Here is a 3,797-nt window from a genome sequence, read left to right on the forward strand (position 1 = left end):
GTGACTGCTGTGACTTTTCAGAAGCAGATTGTGGGGCCTGTCTCCATAGGAACCTCTGGGTGGGTTCAAACCGCCCACCTTTCTGCTAGTAGTTGAGCACTTAACCATTTGCGCCATCCGGGGAGGTAGCAAGGGAGAAATGACTTCTGAGTGATCAATCAACAGGGTTTGCCACATTCACATAAAGCGCAGTACTTGGCACAAAGTAACCAAAAAACCCAAACACATTGCTGTCAAGTAGATTCTGACTCACAGTGAACCTATAGAACAGAGTAGAACTGCCCCATAGGGTTTCTAAGAAGCAGCCGGTGGATTCAAACAGCTGACTTTTTGATTAGCAGCCAAGCTCTTAACCACTGGGCCACCAGGGCTCCTGGAATAAAGTAAGCACTCAATAGATGTTAGTTATGTAGTATGTCTATGTGTTTGTGTCTCTGTGTGTGGTTATATACATTCCCCATTTCTCCTAACAAATCCATGAAGTAGGATCCTCATTTACAAGTCAATCCTGACACACAGCTGGTAAAAGGCACTGCTTGGCATCAGACCCACATTTTTCCAACTGCACTTGGAGGGCTCTTACAATTACCGTGCCATGTCCTTCCTTCCCCCAAACTTCCCCTCTAAAGTCATGGCCATGGAATCATATCAGGCCCCAGTGGGTTTGATGAAGAGAGAAGAGGGGAAGAAACCAGCTCTGAAATAAGTTGATGCTTGTCCCTGGGGTTATACATGGAGTAACGGTGAAATCATGAGAAGAGGTACAATAATTACACAGCTAGACTCGTGCCTCCACGTGAGTGTAGCTGCTTTGGAATGGTCACACTGGGAGGCTCAATACTTGTTCCGATGATGACGCTACTTGCCCAGCACTCCTGTGGGACCCCTCTTTACAAATCACACACACACAAAAAAAACGCAATCTCATTACTGTAAAATTACACCTCATTTCTGATCCCAAGCTTGGCTGGAGCTCTCGTCCCATTTATCATGCATTTTAAATGACATTTGACTATTGCCAAAAATCAAAAATCATTCCCCAAAGACAGAAATATGTTACAAATTAGATACAAAAGATTGTGTTGTCTGCTTTGCAGGAAATTTTCAAATAAAAATTGTAGAATTGCTTAAAGTAGTGGAAGCACTGTTCACATAAACATACTCTTTCAGATTGATACCTTGGAAGAAGATAACTCTAAGTTTGGTTGTACAATTTCTGCTGTGTTTAAGAAAAATTACTGACCATAAGAGACATTGTGAAAAGAAAGCTGGAATTGGTATAAGTGGAATAATACTTAATACAGGAAAGGGCATTGTGAGATGGGTGCACTCATGCATTGGCGGAATTGTAAATCGGTATAACTTTCTCACAGCAATTTGGCAGTGAGTATCGTGAACCGTTAAAGAGTTTAAATCAATGGGCCTAGAAATTCCATTTCTAGGAATATATCTTAGGGAAATAGGAATGCTGACAAAATTTATGTATACCAAAAAAAAAAAAAAAAAAAAGATTTATGTATACAGCTATTCATTGCAGTGTTATGTGTAGAATAGTAAAAAGAAGGAAATAACCCAAATATCCCACAGTGGAGAAATTTTTAGGTGAATTATTATACACTAATTAAATGAAATAATGCAGCCATAAAATAATGCTTGGGAGAATTGACAATGATGTTTGAAGATATTCACAATAAGTGATAAAATCAGACTAAACCAGATTGTTCCACTCTTATTTTCTAGATGCTAAAAATAGACTCAAGATATACGCAAAATGTTAATGGTAGTTTTACCTGGGTGATGAAATTATAGGTGCTTTTAAACTTTCTTCATTATACTTTTATATATGCAATTTGTTTATAATTGTAACTACAAATATTATTTTTATAATTAGGAAAAAATAAGTCTAATAAAAATTACTTTTCAAGAAAGAAGTAAGTGTGTTTTACTGGGAGAGGATAGATCTGCCCCCAAAGAGCTGATTGTTTAATGGAGGAAATGAGACATGTATACAAATAAATTAATTACAATGTAATGAAGGTTATCATTGGGGTTTCACAAAGTGTAGAGGGAAGGATTAGCTCTGCCTGGGAGAGCTGAAGGCTGGTGAAAAGAGTTAACATTTGTGCTTGTGCTAGGGTCTTGAAGGATGAATAGGAGTTCTCTAGGGCTTTGTAAATTGCTAAGCATTATGTAAGCGTAAGTTAGTCTTCGGCCTTTATTGTCACTGTCAAGGCTTACCTCATATAAAGCTCTCTTTCTTGTCTCATTCCCATGCTCCCTGAAGCCCAGATCCCTGGGACAGGAAGCAGAGGCAGTTAAACAGTCACACATCAGTGCTTCAGCAAGTGAACTGAGGTGCATCCAACTAAGGAGCAGATCCAGGACCAGAGGACATAAAATTACCCGGGAGCAGTGCCAGGAAGGTGCTGGTGGGTAAACAATTCCCCCTTATTTGCCACCTTGAGGAAAGGCCAGTTTTGCTTGGGCCTCACCCTGAGTTATGGGGCTATCTCCACCTGGGGGATGGTAAAAACTGAGAACAAGCCTCACACATCAGCCTGTGATTTACATTGGCAGGAAATGGTGTGTCAGATGTCCCTACACCTTCCAGACAGGGTGGAGTGGAAAGCAGGGCTGTGAGTAAGGAGACTAGGCAGGGTGGCAAGAGATGATCTGTTCAGGAGAAATTCTGAGAAGCTCAGGGTTGGAAGAGATTTAGAAGTGATCTGATTTAATCTTTCTGATCCCCTCCCCAACATCTCCATCATATTGTTATCCTCTGACATCAGGGCACAGCTCAGAGGCCTCCTCTTCTATTGCCTCCCATCCCAATTCCTATGGCATTCACTTCAGGCATTCCTCAATGTTCAATTTTATGGAAAAAAAAAAATTCAATGTCCCCTGTATGCCAGGCGCTGTTCTAATAGTTCCTTGATTGCAGCATGCCCTCCTATACCTCCTGTTGTTCTTTCATTTATTTATTCATGCAAAAAATATATTGAACATCAGCGATATGCCAGGCAGTGTTCCAGGTGTTCGTTGTAATAGAGCGGGTAACAGACAGCCAAATCTCAGGTTCTCATGGATCTTTCATTCTAGTGAAGGAGGCATATAATAAACAAATGAATAAATAAGAAGATACCAGGTTACAAATGTCAAGAAGGAGCCAGTTATGGGAAGACCTGGCAGAAGAATTTTCCATGCAAAGAAACAGCTGATTATAAGATTCCAGGGGATAAGCTTCGTTTGTCCTAGGAACAGAAAGAAGGAAACTGTGGCCATGTGCTTGGATATCTTTTCTTGCTTTACCTGCAAATGAAAATCTTCTCATCTTTCAAGACTTAGCTCATGCATCATCTCCTCAGGCAATTCTTTCCTGATTTCCCCAGGTAGACATGACCTCTTTCTCCTTTTCTCCCCATTGGCACTGAATAAACTTTCTCAGCATTCCTGTAACACTTGGCCATTCTTATCATACTATATCACTGTGCGTCCTAGTGGACGACAATCTGGTGAGGGTAGGATGACCTCCCTAACAGAATCTCTAATGCCCAGCACAGGGCCTGGCACAGTTTGTGACCTGTGAACATTTGTTTGTGAAGACGTGAACGCTCACATAGCACTCCGTCAGAACCTCTCTTGTGACACTTATTCAGAATTGGCAACCATGTATTGATTGGTGCCAGGCCCTGTGTTGGGTACTTTCAATCCTGCTAACGCTTATAAGCCTCATAATTACCATGTGCAGTAGGCATTATTATTCCATTCCGTAGTTAAAACTAGGAGAATCAAAGTAA

This window comes from Loxodonta africana, chromosome 7 (assembly GCF_030014295.1).
Source record: "Loxodonta africana isolate mLoxAfr1 chromosome 7, mLoxAfr1.hap2, whole genome shotgun sequence".
Taxonomy (NCBI): Eukaryota; Metazoa; Chordata; class Mammalia; order Proboscidea; family Elephantidae; genus Loxodonta; species Loxodonta africana.